This window comes from Periplaneta americana, chromosome 13 (assembly GCF_040183065.1).
Source record: "Periplaneta americana isolate PAMFEO1 chromosome 13, P.americana_PAMFEO1_priV1, whole genome shotgun sequence".
Lineage (NCBI taxonomy): Eukaryota > Metazoa > Arthropoda > Insecta > Blattodea > Blattidae > Periplaneta > Periplaneta americana.
In genome coordinates this window covers 30,147,400-30,165,273 of record NC_091129.1, presented here as the reverse complement: position 1 = coordinate 30,165,273, position 17,874 = coordinate 30,147,400, and positions in this window count along the sequence as shown.

The window sequence follows — 17,874 nt, the reverse complement described above, 5'->3', positions numbered from 1 at the left end:
ATAATAATCCTTAGCAGCGAAAATGGAACTCAAACAGTTAACAAGAGTTAATAAATTTTGACACAAGTTAGCAACCCGAGTTAACTCGGGTTAATCAGGGAAGTGGTTAAAGAATTCATACATTTTGTTTCATAACTATGCGAATACAATTCAAAATTATTTCCATTTTATGTATGAATTTTATTACAACAATATAATAAATTTGTCTTATTTTAAGAACATTAAAGCCTAAAAACAATTCAGATGGAAAATCAATAGGTTTATGAAGACATATTATAATTATTTCCTTCTGTCATAAATAAAGTGGACTAAAATTTGATTTAAATAAGCTACCCTATCCTATAATTCTATACATAATTACCGATTGAAATAAAGTTAAGTATATTGTACGTAATAAACTTATTGACAAGTAATTCCTCAATGAAACAAAATAATGTATTTCACGTAATTTATTACAAAGGTAATTAATATGTTGGTTCCATTTTAAATGATTGTTAAAACTTATGCCTAAATACTTAACTTCAGAGGACGCCTTAATAATCGGACATTTACACTGTATAAGGCAACAATTAGAGGTATGTAATTCAATACTTAATATAGATGTGGGAGGTTTGTTAGATTTTTTAGGTAATGAGAATGGAATAATTATGGTTTTATTTTCGTTGATAGAAAGATAATTTATGTCAAACCATTTTTTTATTAATTTGAGACCATTTTCTTAATTATTGTATGCATCATACCAGGTTTTTCCATAAAAAGTAAAACTGTGTTATCTGCACAAGAATAATTAACACCATTGTATTGTTGTAAGTCAATTTTTAATAAGTCATTAATATATAATAAAAATAAAATAGGCCCTAGAACCGTGCCCTAAGGAACACCTATATTAATAATTGAAGGTTCACTGAAATAATTGTCAGTTTTCGTTATTTGAATTCTACTGTTGAGATACGATATTATTAAGCTTAAAGCATTACCTTTAATTCCTAATAAGTCTAATTTCTCAATTAAGATATAATTTTTTACTGTATCAAGTGCTTTTCTTAAGTCTAGGAAAGTACCAACACATTTGCCACCTTGATCAAATTCTCTAACAATTTTTTAGTAACTTGATATATTGCATTATGTATAATGAAATTGTTTCGAAACCCAAATTGATTATCACTTAATATATCATGTTTATCAACAGTACTCTCACTAGAGGTTTTGATTTATCTAGAGAAAATCAAAACTCGAGTGGGATTTAAATGACTATTACACGATTAGAGAAAGTATATAAAGATTAGAAGTAACGAAGTACTCCAATACAATAAAATATTAATTGACTTACGAAAATACAACTGTCTTCAAATGTATTATTGTACCATCTCGACATTACAAATATTACGCTAGATGCATGCTAGATGGCAGTAGTGTGTTATGATTAGCTGTCTTCGAACATAAAATATACTTTAATACTCGAAGTTAGGTGTTATCTTGCTATCAATTGTGCCAACTATAGAATCTTCATTGAACTCTGTAGACGATTACTAGCAATGCCTTCTCGATCTAGATCACGATGGCAGTGTTACTAGTCAAGAAGGCTTTGTTGATCCAGTTTCATTTTTATTAAAACAGTTGCATTCCACTTCAATTATCCGAATCCCAGTAATCAACGTCACTTGACAGATGATTTTCAATAAATCTTAATATTAAACAATCTCTGATACGTGACTATCCATAATAGCATATAGCAGAAGCTATAACATAACCTAAATAATATATACAAGTGTTAGAAAAGTTTTAATTAACGACGATGACATAAAAAATAATCGTGAATAATTTTAAAAGGAATAATTATTGAATGTACAATTTCCAAATTTGAATGTTTTAGTGCTTGGTGGTTCAGTTGATGTTAAATTGGACGTGTGCGTAAAAGAAGTGGAAATCGTTGATGTAGGCCTACATGGTGTATTCAACTTATTCAGGATTTCCGAATTGTGCTCTTCATTTATTTGTAAGTAGGATTTCAGGGAAGATGCATAGGTATGACAAGTGGTCTTTATTAATTCTTGTTCTTGAATGCCAATGCGAGTCATATTTGAAAGTTCTGTGCATGGACTAGAGTGGTTTGTAATTTTCTATTTTTTTTTTTTTTTTTTGACGTCCAGACCAGCGCTGTTTGAAATGTTGGCAAACAAAGAAACAAATGCTAGGGTAGTGATAAAAGTAAACAAATGCTAGGGACGCGATAAAATTAAACAAATGCTAGGGACGCGATAAAATTGTGCGATAAGCAGCCATGATTGGTTGAAAGACGTCCTTTCGTACCGTTTTATTGGTCAAAAGTAGTGTGACGTTGTAAAAGTGTAATAGTCAAGATAATTCATTAATCGAACTTCAATATATTTTTCAAGTAGTTTTGAAGTCCATGAAAGTAATGATAGTGGTCTATAATAATTGTTCATATTTATTTTGCTCCAGTTTTAAAAGTAGGTATCACAATTGCATTTTTATATTTATTAAACTTTTGTATCAACCAAGAATATCACTGCACTATACGAAGGCACCCTCTTGTGAAAATTAGGGAGTAAATTCCTCTTCTCCATTTCTGTATCAATGACGAAATGTTCCTGGTGTCAGCAAATTCATTTCTTTTCATCTGTAGTGTAAGAGCTCAGCCCTTTCCTTGGGTAATTCTAAATATTTTATTAAATCACTGAGTTGAAACGGTTATACTCTTCAGGACTTCAACTTTCTACACCACACAGTCTTCTAGATTATATTTCTGAGGCTCATCAACAGGTTGGTATAAAATTTTTCATTGAAGCACTGGATTATGAACGCAGCAAAATCACCAGTATATTAATACTATAAAACCTAAAATATACGTTTTGTGTAATAATGGTGTGTGATGTGCCATTTTTTATGTAATTTCGGACTTCAGCACACAAAAATACATAGAGGAGAGCTAAAATGATTAAAAAAGTTTTTTTCTTCGCAGACCTGGGTTATCTTACGAACTGTCTTCAGGCGCAGTTATCTTGCACCGCTACAATTGGCGTAAAACATCGGAATAATCCAATAAGTAATAATCAGCCCAAGCGAAATTCGAACCACACCTGACTGAACGGAGCATGAGTCCAGCTCGCTAACCTCGATCTACGCCGTTGGCTATACAATGTCAACAGAGTCTTGAACGAGATGAGGATTGGCGTATATCGAACACAGAAGTGTTGAGATTAATTACAGCGTGTGTATAATGAACAAACTTCTGGTTAAATCTACTCTAGGTGTCACAGCATCTGAACCAGCTCACAACTTCTGATGGAAGGTGGCAATTTGATTTTGGTGGAGGCATAATGTGATAAAGCCTAATGACTAAAGGATGGAATTAATCTTCCATATATTGTATTCTATATTGATCAAACTCAGATCAAGCAAGATCATCAAATTTATTTACATTTAGTTTCCGATTTAATTAAAACAGTCTTACAACGAAAACGAATTCTCAAAGAGGTGTGAAATAATTCATAAAATACATCACGTATCATTCTAGAAGTTGTAAATTTTAAGTTATCCTAAAGTCAAAAAGTCACGATAGGGCATAGGGACTAAAAAAATATTTGCAGAAAAATCTTAAAGATAAGGTTTATGAAACAAACTCTCACATCAGACACCGATGTAGCACAGACGGTAGCGCGTCTACCTGGTTGGTTTTCTTTCTTATGTTTTCTCTCAACTCTAGAACTAACGTCAGGTAATATCATGGCGAATCTTCGGCCTCGTCTCGCCAAATACAAACTCACTATCGCCCAAATTATTACAGTATACATTATGAGCTATAGCGTACGTCTTTATCAGAATTTCTTTAGATAAGAGAGAATTGTGTTAGATAATATTCTCGGCAGTGTTTGAGAAGATAAGTGATTATTTCACTTAAACTGAACTGATATAATTCTTAACCCAGATACTAAGCCTACCACTATTATTTAAAAGAGAGGACAATATATTAATTATTTTGAATTTACTTTCGAAGTTGACATTGTTGGATATTGCACTTATGGCCAGTTTTTCCAAGTAATATTTAATTTGAGCTTAACAAATGTTAAATTAACAGTCTGTTTATTTTTAACGCTCTGTTTATGTGTTTTTTATTCTTCAACGTAATTGTTTAAAATAGCCAACACATAACTATAACATTTGTTAGCACTATTTTAACTAGTCAGTAGCAGTTGTATTGATTTTGCACATGTAAGGTAATTTTTTATTGGCTAAATTTATTCTTTAAACTCTTTATCGTAGAGTAAGTCGTGAAACATGTGTAAATTGACAACCTGTTCTAGTAGGACATGAACCGTAAACAACAAGTTTACAAAATGAAAGTTGTGACTAGTGCTTAAAAATAATGAATTATAAAGTGAGGTTATAGTTATAAAGCTAAAACACGTTTTTGTTTCGGAAAATCACAGCATTGTGACTACCAGGTGACAATATAGGGATATGGGTAGAACAACTTTACTGAAAATTCCGTATGATATAAAATTCTGTAATCAATTTTATTGCGACAGGTCCATGTGGAAATTGTATGTAACTTACTTACAAATAGTTCTTAAGGAACCCACAGATTCATTGCCGCCCTCACATAAGCCTGTCATTGGCCCATATCCTGTGCAAGATTAATCCAGTCTCTATCATCATATCCCACCTCCCTAAAATCAATTTTAATATTATCCTCCCATCTACGTCTCGACCTCCCCAAATGTCTTTTTCCCTCCGGCCTCCCAACTAAAACTCTATATGTATTTCTGGATTGGGCCATACTTCCTACATGCCCTGCCCATCTCAAACGTCTGGATTTAATGTCCCTAAATATGTCAGGAGAAGAATAGAATGCGTGCAGTTCTGCATTGTGTAATTTTCTCCATTCTCCTGTAACTTCATTCCTCTTAGCCCCAAATATTTTCCTAAGCACCTTATTCTCAAACACCCTTAACCTCTGTTCCTCTCTTAAAATGAGAGTCCAAGTTTCACAATCATACAGAACAACCGGTAATACAACTGTTTTATAAATTCTAACTAAGATTTTTTGACAGCAGACTAGATGACAAAAGCTTCGCAACCGAATAAAAACAGGCATTTCCCATATTTATTCTCCGTTTAATTTCCTCCCGGGTGTCATTTATATTTGTTACTGTTGCTCCAAGACATTTGAATTTTTCCACCTCTTCGAAGGATAAATCTGCAATTTTTATATTTCCATTTCGTATAATATTCTGAAAACGAGACATAATCATAATTGTCTTTTCGGGATTTATTTCCAAACCTAGCTCCTTACTTGCTTCAACTAAAATTTCCGTGTTTTCCCTAATCGTTTGTGGATTTTCTCCTAACATATTCACGTCATTCGCATAGACTACAAGCTGATGTAACCTGTTCATTTACAAACCCTTTCTGTTGTCCTGAAGTTTCCTAATGGCATATTCTAGACCTAGGATATTTATTATAATACGTAATGCTGTCTGAAAGAAGCAATTTCTGCCGAAGCCTTTCTGATATATTTACTCACTGTGCATTTTGAAACATTATTGGCATCAGCTATTGTTAGTTGAAATAGCATAGAATCAGAGTTAAAATAGCTGCTAAATTCGAGTAATTGGTCTAATTTGTATTTGTAGTGTATTTATGTCTGCATTCAATAAATCAAATTTTGAGGCCCACTTACTTTATATCGTGTTACAAACTGAACATTGTGAATAGTGATAGAAATCATCATTCCCAGTTACAATGCACATTTAGGTCTCAAGGTCGCCCTGGCTGGCGGTTAGCGCTGGCCTTCTGTGCCGGAGTTTGCGGGCTCGATCCCACCCGAGGTCGACGGTATTTAAGTGTGCTTAAATGCGACAGGCTCATGCGACTATATTTAGCGACATGTAAAAGAACTCCTACGGGACCAGATTCCGGCATACCGGTGACGCTGATATAACCTCGGCAGTTGCGAGCGTCGTTAAATAAAACGTAATTTAAAATTTAAATTTGAGATCCCAAATTTTCTAAATGTTAACCTAATAGCTAGAGGAGAAGAGATGTCTGATAACCTTATATCTACAAGTTTAAATACATAAATAATAGATGATCATCGAAATAAGGAGACAATGTTATAATCAGTTTACTTTTAAAGATATGTCTAATGCCTACCTACTTCACTTGCGTGATTCGGGTTCCGCCTATTGCGGATAGATGGCAGGACTGTGACGCATTTTCAAGTTGCATGCCACGTTACGCATGATGAGTATCTGTGAAGAGTTATGTCGTGCACTAGGGTGATTATATGTGTAAGTGTTCATGTAAGTGTAATGTAGAGAATGGGAAGGTGATGAAGGGAGAAGGGGAAACCCGGTGCCGGCACGTAGCCTACTCCTGTCGAATAGCACCAAGGGGGTCGCCAGTCGTAACGTCCCCATCCGATGGACGAATCAACATTGACATATGCCTTCTCTTCATATGCAGTGTGGAGAGATTTGTGATTTAACTCAGGTATATTGCTGCACAATTTAATCCCGATGTTGAAATTTTTCATGAAAATTTCTGGCCCCGTCGGGAATCGAACCCGGACCGGCAAGTCTGGAGGCAGGCGCGCTACCACAGAGTTAATTCGGCGGACACTTTTAAAGATTATTTTCCGTATATTAACATAGGTGTATTAAACAGTCTAAAGTATTTTAAAAATTTCATTAGGCTACCAGTCATATGCTAAAAATTTCCTAAAGAGGGACACAAAATATTAATTTCAGAACTACCATTTGAACAGCTGTGGTGTCATCTGCCGTATTTAACTAACTATTAAACGAGGTAACTGCCTAAAATCCTATATTTAAAGCTAACAAACAAACAGTTAACAAGTTGTTAAATCAAACTAGTGTTGAAGGCATGAAGAAAAGATATTGAACACTGTTTACAGTATAACAGTCGTTAAATAATGTTAAAAGAATACTTGGAGAAACCGGTCAGTAGAGTACTCCGTTAATGTTAAAAATAACTGCCCTTAACAAGTAACAACAGAGATATTGATGGAGGAAATAATTTAAATACCGATATATTGATGTTGCAATATATTGCAAACCTAATTTCGATAATCGATATATTGCAGAAAATATATCGATATATCGAATGATTATTGATCTATCGCTATTCTAATATCAAATTGCATTTTCAGGTGTACATTTACTGTATTACAAAACATTATTTAAATTGTAATTCTCTTTTTTTTATTGAAATTAATATCATAACAGTCAAAAGCATAAATGTAAAACTGTAACAATAAACTATACATTTTCAATACCATATGATGTAGGTCCTAACCTAAATCAAAATTACTGTGGAAGTAAGGTGAGCTTAAATGTTATAATGGGAAATAGTTAAGTGAAATCTACATGATTATTTGATATTGTAACACGATTCAATTATTATTCTTATTTTATATAGGATTCGATCCAGGACACAGATATAATGCTCTTTTATACCTAACAACTTATACATTTTTAAATTTAAGTAAAAAGAATCTGTAATTAATTTTAAATGTAAGTAAACCGTACTTAGAATGTTACAGGTTTTAACAAACTTCACAGTTGATTTGATACAATCCTTCTATACTAAGTTCTCTTTGCAAGTTATTGTTATACAACATTCCAAACAACAATGGTGATGATGATAAGGATAGAATTTGTATGCACTAAAACGATATAATAAGAAAACAGAATGTCTGCACTGGGTTGTGCATAGAAATCATAGCCGTAAACAATTGTCATATCGGTATTAAATCCTTGTTTCTCTTTCCATTTCAGAATATGGAAGTAAAAGTTTTGATACCGGTTTTGAGGTCAGACAGTTCCCTTTCAGGGTGGGAGTTGCTTCTGCCTTGGAAAACATTAAGGTATATGTACATCTTTACATACAAAAAATTTTGTTTTGCATAATTTTTCTCTGTAAAATTGTTATACAATTTGAGAATGGTGCCAGAAAGAAAATGAAGTGAGCAAATCCCTTGAAATTATGTCTAAATTGCTTATAAAAATTGTTTTGTTTATAATTTTGACATACACCTTGAAACATGATACCTAAGGCAGTTTTTAAGATAGAGCCACATTTTTTTCACTGTTTTATAGCTAAAACTATTCTTTAGTGCCTGACATAGAGCTATTTTTTAATTTTATTTACATTAATTAAATATTACCAAATATGTAACTTATACTAATATTTTATGTTGCATATATCATGTAAAAAAATCCAGAGATAATTATTACCTACATTAATGTTATTTTACTCATAGTCAGGCACTAGGAGACATTTCAAGCTTCAAAATGACACAAATATCTTCTTGGTATATCACCATATTTGACTGAGATATCATGTTTAAAAGAATTACATATTCTAAAATTACTATTTACAGGATATGAATCATAAATTTTCAGAGCCTAGAAGACTCCACCATCATATGTCACCCCTTAAGCAGCTTCATGTCGGTCCTGTTTCAGCTTCTTTCTGCCTCTCAAATACCTCCTCCTTGTTTTAACTTCAGGTGTTGAATGTATTTTTTGGAATTTTTGTGCTTATTTTCCATTGATGCAACAAATCTTACGATGGTGTTTGTCCCAGGGTTTATGCTCATCCTCCTCAGAATTTTAATTTCTCCTTTTGGACTCTTATTAAAATAACGTACAACATCACTGACACACAAATTTACAGTTTTATGACTAACAGTAAAAGATTATAAATTACTTCATTATGTAAAAACGTGTTTTCAATCTAATGATCATGCCTTGATATCTATGCATTTATTTTGGTACTAGAAAGAAGTTTATTTTACAAGAAATGCTGGACGAGGGGATTGACTGCTACGAGGATCACTCCAAAAGTAATCCACAATATTTATTTAAAAATTACATTTTTAGCCTACAGCTTTGCTATTTTCATCGAATGTAGATACATCCTTCAGGAATAATACGTCACTTTTCCACATAATTCCCGCATCTTTCAACTGCCTTACGCCACGTTGGAATGAGGGCCTGTATACTTGCACGATGAAAGTCTGAACCAACACGTCTGAGCTACTCTCTGGTGCCACTCACGGGAACGACCGAAATTAAATTTGAATACAAGGAGGAAGGATGTATCTATGACCTCCATAAATTGCAAAGGTTTAGAATAAAAAATAAATTTAAAAAAATGTTGTGCATTACTTTAGGAGTGATCTTCGTAGAAGTGACAGTGGCTGATGACGCAGAATTTTGGAAAATGGGACTTACCTGAAAAACCATAAGGCATAAATCGAAAATGCTTATATCAAGTTAATGGGGAGAAAATTCTCTATTAAAATAGTTATAGTTTGAAAATTCTAATTTTTCATTTTTTTTTTTTTTTTTTTTTGCGTTTTGTGGGTGTACAATATGAAACAGTAGTAGAATTATCGGAGTGGTCTAGTGTGGATTTTGTTGTTGTTGATAATGATAATAATTCAACAGAAAAACTATACATTTATGAGAAAATCGGTATATTATAAGATATATTGAATAAAAATTTCGATATCGATATATCGCTTCGAAAATATAGGTATTTCGTAAAAACTTATATATATCTAAACAGAGCAGAGAAGTCAGAAAATTATTTACTCTAATACTGAATTACTAACATAGTCCTAAAATGTATAACACTTGAAAAACGAGATCAAAACACCTATTACGAGATATACTGTCGTAATATTCAGAACATTACAAAACAAAAGGAAATATTACAGGTTACATATTACGCAGATTTGAAATTTCACAATGCAACTCATTGGTTGGTTGGATTATTTCAGTACTAAATAAACAGAAATTACAAAGAAGATAAGGGCTAGGAGGGGCTTTCGGCCTGAATTCTGGTCTACAATTGCGGGTGCATAACATTTTATATTCTGGAAGTTACTCAAAATTCAGTTCGAATAACGACCAGACACGCTACATTTCCTACTTCTGTAACTCGGTCAACAGATGCAGTGTGGTCAAGAAATGTATTTACCTTCGCCTTCTACACAAGCAATATTCTCAGAAATGTAAACTAGTCACATCATGGATTGCTGGACGCTATCGAAATTCAAAATTAAGTTAGAAATGCACCTTTTGTCTAACGAAATGTACTATTAATAACTTAGTAGATATGTCGATTACAACTTCTGTGTAATCACTTACTATTGTATTTATTTACATTATTAATTGCCCTTTATCGTTTACTTGTTCAGATTAATAATATTAATAGCCTATAGATCTTAACCTTTGTTTAATAGTATACAAATTAATTTTTTTATGTTTTTGTATTACCTTTTTTTGTTTTGTGTTACTATCATTGTAAATGTCTTCTTTGAATGGATGTTATTAATGTGTTCTTACGCTATATGTATACATACATATGGTGGCATAGAAGAGAAGGCCTCTGATGGCCTTGAAGGGGAGGCAGAGTTGAATATTTCAAAATCCACAAAATTTGTCCGATTTGTTTCAAATTGATCATGGATACTAAGTATGTCATTAGTAATGGACATACCAAGTTTCAACTTTCTAAGTACAATAGTTCTGTAAATATTAATAATTTTATAAAACTTTATATCGTTTGATAAAAAATGCTCCATGCACCATATTGTAAGAAATTTTCAATATTTCTTTTTATTTATATGTTCAGAGACGGTATATAATGATAAGTATTAGTTTATTATGGGAATAATATAATAATACAGTAATCTTGGTTTTAATTTCATACTTTTATGGGCACAAAATCAAAAACTAACATAGGAATATCAAAATAAAGATAATAAAAATGGAAAAAACCAAATTTTCATTTTTTCTTCAGTTTTGTTCGAAAATTTCTCCTCTGCCTCCTTTAATATCACGAGGCTAAATTAATTTATTATAATAATTATTAATAATATTTAATATGCATAAAATTGAAACATATGAAGTTTGCTCCTGACTATCCTTTATTAATTAGGAATGACTTTCACGTCTTAACTTAAACTAAGTTTAAAAATACCATACTTGACTAGTTTCCCCTTGGGAGCACTGCGACCTGTTACGATCTATTGCGTGTACGAGCAGAGTTCAATAACTTCTTTCTCCAAACTTAGGCCTTTCCATACGTCCGTTCTTCAAAAACCAAAGTGAAAGGTTCCTTCTTTTATGTTGAACTAATGGGATTACTTTTCCGCTTTCATTTTCTGTTATCTGATTTTGTGTGTTCGGCGAGCTTCCCTTTTTCATATATTTTCTAGTATCAAGCTTGTATATAAAGCTCGAGTTTGTAATTCATTAATTTTGCTGTACAGGCCTACGAGCTCGTTTTAAAGTAGACTGGTATTTATTGCATGTCACAAAGACGAGCTTCCAACTTATTTCCATATTATGAAAATACGGTTAAAAATATCAGGTGTAGGATAGTATGAGTCTTCAATTTAAAATATAGGGTGATCCAAAACTTCCCATACATTTCATGAAACTGAAGTGTAAAACGTTTTTCTTTTACAGGTAATATAAACCATGCTGATACAAAAAAAGAGAGAATAACCATAGTTTGTGGACGGTTGAAAGGGTTAACCTACGCTAAGGTCCAGGCGGTGTTTTTGCGGAAATTTCACAAACCTGATCCATCGAGGACAAATGTCAAGATCTTGATCAGAACGGAATCTGTATTGGAAGAAAGACATTCAGGAAGACCAGCGACATCAGCAGAAACTCTGTGCAGCATAGAGGACGCAATTATTGAACGTAGCCCTTAAATACGCAGACACAGTCTAGTATACAGTATTCAGTCGCGAAGCTCAATACGTAGTAAATATGCAAACATTAGTTGCTCACCACTAGGATCGCTAATATCGCCTCATTACAGGCAATGCAAAATAGTACCGTCACAGTCTATTGTTTCTAGCACCCTCAAAACTCAAGCTTCGTGACTGTATATAGTAGACTGTGACGCAGACTCAGCAGAGAGCTTGGTACATCCTAACTCAGGGTGACGACGTTGTCTTTAGTCCGGACATGTGCTCCTTTTTTAGGCCTTTGTCCGCGATTCGGGCGGATTTAAAAAGAAAAACAGAAATATCCTCTTTTTTGGTAACTTGTATGCCTGATATTTTGAAATTATCTGATTTGATGTCTTTCTCAAGTCATTTGCCTGTAGGTGGCAACAGCATCGACGGAATATACTCTTTGCCAACGATCATAACTCTCTTTGCTCCTACTTGTTATGATCGTTGCTTTCATATGTAGCTAACTGTAAAATCAGTTTATATTATTAAGTTTCAAAATAAGTATGCTGTAATAAAATATATCGCTATTATAATATAGGCCTAAGCCTAAATCTAAATAGATATTATCTGTCCTCTTCAGGGGAGAGGATGGTATTTTTTTAAACTTTTTCTTATTTGGTGTAAAACATTAATTTTTTATGTAGAGAGCTCATAGCTGTGGCAACTCAACCAAATAAAAATATTTTGAAAAAAAAAAATTATTTCGGTGCCCAAATTTGAAAAAATATATCCAATGCAGAATTGTACTAAAACCGATCTATCTAAACCGTCTTTAAAGATATATTCAAACAGTTTTCTGCAATTTATTTGCAAAAGCATGTTCTACAAACTGTCTGTAACAGAAGTTTAATATTAGTCCCTAAGTTTGTAAAATAAACAATTAAAATTTAATAACAATTTTCCGATTTCCTTTCTTGCAAACAAACGGACGTATTTTTTAAATGAAATCAATTCACAAAATTCTGTTACAGAGAAAAGTTTCCTAATAGTCTAAATAATGTGTGTACTAAATTTCATGCATGTATCTTTAATAGTTCAGAAATTATATCCATTTTTGTCTGGCAATGTAGCAAAAATAATGAAGTTACTGGAAACCGATAAAAGCGGGCTTGTGATTTAAAAATCCATAGCGCAGGAAGTTTAAAAATGACGTCTCAACATCTGATCAGGGCACAAATACCCACAAAATGTTATGCAATGCATTCCACACATATCAAAGGGTATTTAAAAAAAAATTGAAAATTTAATTTACCGGAAACAACAATAAAAGTGGGCGTGTGATTTAAAAATTCTTAACCCAGGAAGTTTAAAAATAGCGACTAAACATCCGATAAGGGCACAAATACCCACAAAATGTTATGCTATGCATTCCACACATATCACAGGGTATTTTAAAGATTTTTTTTTAACTTAACCATATTTCACCAAAAATTACCATCCTCTCCCCTTCAATAATAATAGTTCGCTTGACTTTCATCTAACTGTAAAAATCATTATTTTTTTCATAATTATTTTGTAATACTATAGAGATTAATATACTTTTAAATATGATATAAGCCTAAATCTGTACTGTAAATGTTTTGTAATTAAAATAGATATTGACGTAATATAAGTACAAGCCTAAATCTAATGCATATTTTCTGTCCTCTTTTCTCGAACAATATTCTCCATTTTGAAGCTTCGTATCCTCTTTTTTTATCGATGTGAATCTGGTCACAATATCCCAACCACTGACCAGCGAGCTAGAAAGATAGTCTTCTTTCTAGCTCGTTACCACTAACAATGAAATAATTATGTGCACGCAGAATCTTACATGGCCGTGCTTATGCTCTATGATGACATCGCGTCGTCATTTTTATACAACGCTATTCGTGCATTCTAGTAGCGACACAGTCTAGTATATACAATTACGAAGCTTGAGTTGTGAGGCTGCTAGGAACAATAGACTGTGCCGGTACTATTTCGCATTGTCTGTAAGGAGGCGATCTAAGCGATCCTAGTGGTTAGCAACTATCTATATATGCATATTTACTACGTATTGAGCTTCGTGACTGTATATACTAGACTGTGGTAGTGAGTCAAGTCTTGTTCACGTGTGCAGACAGTTTTGCTTCACTGCTTTGTTACTCTTTCTGTCTTGCCTAAAAGGAATTTTACTGCAAGTTCACTGATGAACTACAAAGGGACTTCACTTTTCTTAAAAGATATTGTAGTGAAGTTGATCGGGTGCGATGCCATATTTGTGTCTCAATTTTCTCTCCAGCACATGGCAGGTGGTCAGACATTAAGGGTCACTCAAAAAGTGCTAAACATAATGATAGTTTGTCAGCAGATGCAGGTTGTTCTTCCATTATCTACGTACTTCAAAAACAGTGATCCTGTAGGAAAGGACCTAGAAATCGCAACTAAAGACTCAACAATTGGATTCCATTCCGTTTCACATGATATAAGTTTCAGAACCTCTGAATGTTCTTCTAAACTGATTTCGAAACTTTTTGAACCAAAGTTTGCACTTCCCAGAACAACTTGTGGAGCTACCGTCTTGAACGTAATATGAGGTCGGATAATGAAGTAATGAGACTGATTCACTGAGCATATTCGGAATTAAGCCAAGGAAGCTTTTAATAGAAAAAGGAACATCTTCTGAGGACCTCTGGAAAAAAGAATTAAAGGGAGAGACTAAGACGTGAAGTGCTTTGTGTGGAATATGGTATTGTATGGGGCAGAAACATGGACATTACGACGAAGTGGGAAAAAACAACTAGAAAATGTGGATATTGAGAAGAATGGAACGTGTGAAATTGACAGACAGAATAAGAAATGAAACTGTGTTGGAAAGACTGACTGAAGAAAGAATGATGCTGATATTGATCAGGAAAAAACAGGAATTGACTGGGTCACTGGTTAGAAGAGACCGGCTACTTGAGGATGCACTGGAAGGAATGGTGAATGGGAGAAGAGTTCGGGGTAGAAGAAAATATCAGATGATAGACGACATTAAGATATGGATCATATGCGGAGACTAAGAGAAAGACAGAAAATAGGAAAGATTGGAGAGTGCTGGGTTTGCAGCGAATGACCTGCCCTGAGGCAGAACACTTATGTACGTATGTATTTGGAATTGAATCAATAGGTTTCCCAAAGCACGCTATGAAATGTTTCATATACAACAATTTTTATCTCGGAAAGGAAGCAAAAAAGAGCAACATTTTATTAAACGTTTCTTTTTGAAGTCCCGCGCCGTGGCGTCTTGGTCTAAGGCATCCTGTGTGGGACTCGCGTTACGGAATGCGCGCTGGTTCGAGTCCTCATGGGGGAAGAAATTTTCTCATGAAATTTCGGCCAGTGTATAGGACCCGTGCCCACCCAGCATCGTGACGCACTTAGGGAGCTACTACAGGTAGCAAAATCCGGTTGCGAAAGCCAGCTACAAACGGCTGGGGGGATCATCGTGCTAACCACACAATATCTCCATTCTGGTTGGATGATCGCCCACCTCTGCTTCGGCATGTGGGCGTGAGACAAGCAGCCGGCTGGTCGTTGTAGGCCCTTCACGGGCTATAGCGTCACGGATTATCATCATTATCATTATTATTATTATTATTATTATTACTATTATTATTTGAAATATTTCAAAGAATAACCCCTTGAAATTACATTACTTACAGTTCAGCCTGTACAGAATTATTCAATTGTGAAACAGAAACTCAATTTTTGTAAACAATTTCTTCAGCAATACCGTCATGTCGTTTAATAAATGAATGCGATTTACTTGCGTAACGCTTAATCTGAAATTAATAGCTATATAATAGAATTTCATTCTTCTGTCATGAATATTCTCTCTTTCATTTCATGCTACCAAAATATTTTTTGTCTAGCTCAGTGTTTCTCAAACTATGGTCCTTTCAAAAGACAGAAGAAAAAATAGAATTCAAACGAATTGCGTATCACACTATAGCTTAAAATCTCAGAGGTTGGAAATGACACATGGCAATCGAATTTCACTTTTTCTCCCAGTACTGCATTTTATGAAATTTATTACCCTACCCGTCTATAGACTTCCCACTCTACTCTCAGCAACAAAAGAGGGATTTAAAGCACTATATACGTGGTGTTTCTCGACATCTTTTCCCTGCACATCTGGCGCAGCGCCTGTAACCCAGCCAGGGACCACCCGAATTCAGAGGACCAAGTACCGAACCTTAATTCAATTTTAAAATATAAATATAGGCCTATTGGCATTAAAATATGCCACGAAAATGATAAATTTGCTTTCGAAGGGAACAAGAGTAAGGTGGTCCGCGGAACTGTCCTGACCTTAGAAAGTGGTCCCCACTTTTAAAAAGTTTGAGAAACGCTGGTCTAGCTAATTCATGTTCATTTAGATTGCTGTTGGTTTTTAACAGTAAAAGCTTACACGAATCGATTTAACGGTCTCTGTAATCACTTAATTATTTTCATTTTATGAGAATATCTTTGCCGTCTTTGAGAATTCCTCATACTACTGTGCAGCTCACCTGCAATTGCTTCGTAATTATTTTCCCACTGAATGCTTCATACTAGGAAATTTTAAGAAAATTTCACTCAGCCTACATTAATTCACCAATGGTCTACAAATCCGTTGAGTCGCCACCAATCAGATCCTCATATCACAAGGCAAAATTATCGTGTACAAATTATCACGCCCTAAACGACAGTTTTTTTTCCGGTAGAATCAATAGCAATCAACTCGACAGTCACAACAGGCATCAAACTGCAGTGACTTTTAACACAAAAACAGTTCACCGATCATGATGCAATATTGCATTTTCTGTAGTAAAACATGCAGATAAATAGATATCATTAAAGAATAGACACAATGGCTGAAAGATGGCATTCTCGTAGTATTTAATTTATTTCCATCATTTTATATTCACGATTTGGAATTTCAATTTGTACATTATTAATTATGTATAAGCTTTTGTATGGCTGTAACAAGATGTGACTTTCCTCAGTTATGGTTGAAAAAAAGTTTTTTTAACTTTCTGAAGTGCCAAGTAATTTTAATTTTGAACAGCAACTGAAAGCGGCAGACATAAATGCTTTAAAGTGAAAAATAAAATTAATATTTCCATATCACAAGCACACTTCCTGAAGCCCTCCTGTTGCTTAAAGAATACCATACAATCGATTGATATGAATTTTCTTTGAGTGTTAATTAAAGTCTGCATCAAATTAGATACCGAATGTAATGGGGACGTAAGTATTGAATCGGTGAAGAAGAAAATATTGAAGTGCCGATGAAATACATTTGAAACTGCCATTGAATAGGAATGGAAAAGGTAAGTATTCTCAAGCAGCATTCAATTACTTTATGGAAAGGGAAATATATTAAATTCGTTGGAATAGCCTGTGAAGCTGGAATAGATAGATGTACAGCTGTCAAAAAAAAAAAAAAGTGGCCGCACTCGTGAACAGCGAATATTTTCAAAGTCTACTTCGGGTCGCGGCGATGTTACACGATGCATGTGCTTGTACAAGCAGTTCCCGAACTATGAAAGTGTTCCATGTCTGTGCCTCGTAGGCCAGCGGTAGAGTGCTTGTTTAATGATTCAAAGGTTGTGGGTTCGGGCCTTCTTCAAGTTTTCATTTTATTTTTTAATCGTTCTTTAGCGATGTAAATGCTATTCAAATTATCATTTATATTCAGTTATCGTTGTTTATGGATATCACGTTATTTATATTTTGTTATCGTTCTTTAGAGATATGAATAAAATTCAAGTCATCATTTGTATTCTGTTATCGTTTTATAACGATATAAATAACAATTATTATTATTATTGTATCTCCAATGGTGGTTAGCCCTATTTTACATATGTATGTTAGGGCTATAGTTTCATACACAAAAAAGATAAGCATAAAGAGAAATAGAAAAGAAAATTAAATTAGCTTACGCGATGTAAACAAAACGTAAACAAACCGTAAATTAGGCATTACGACTGCAAAATAAATATCAGGTATCAATTTGAAATATACAAAAAACATTAACAACACACATACGTAACACTTCTATAACACAAATA